Here is a 347-nt window from a genome sequence, read left to right as displayed (position 1 = left end):
ATAGGATTAGGATGAGGATGAGGATGAGGATGAGGATAAGGATGAGGATGAGGATAGGATGAGGACGAGGATGAGGATGAGGATGAGGACGAGGTAAAGGATGAGGATGAGGATGAGGATGAGGATGAAGAAAGGATGAGGACGAGGATGAGGATATGATGAGGGCGAGGATGAGGATGAGGATGAGTATGAGAACGAGGTTGAGGATGAGAATGAGGATAGGATGAGGATGAGGATGAGGATAAGGCGGAGGATGAGGACGAGGATCAGGACGAGGATGAGGATGAGGAGGAGGATGAGGATAGGATGAGGATGAGGATGAGGATGAGGATGAGGATGAGGACGAG

Source organism: Lupinus angustifolius, chromosome LG08 (assembly GCF_001865875.1).
Source record: "Lupinus angustifolius cultivar Tanjil chromosome LG08, LupAngTanjil_v1.0, whole genome shotgun sequence".
In the NCBI taxonomy this organism is placed as follows: Eukaryota; Viridiplantae; Streptophyta; class Magnoliopsida; order Fabales; family Fabaceae; genus Lupinus; species Lupinus angustifolius.
The sequence above is the reverse complement of the archived record's forward strand: the minus strand, read 5'-3'. Positions refer to the sequence as shown.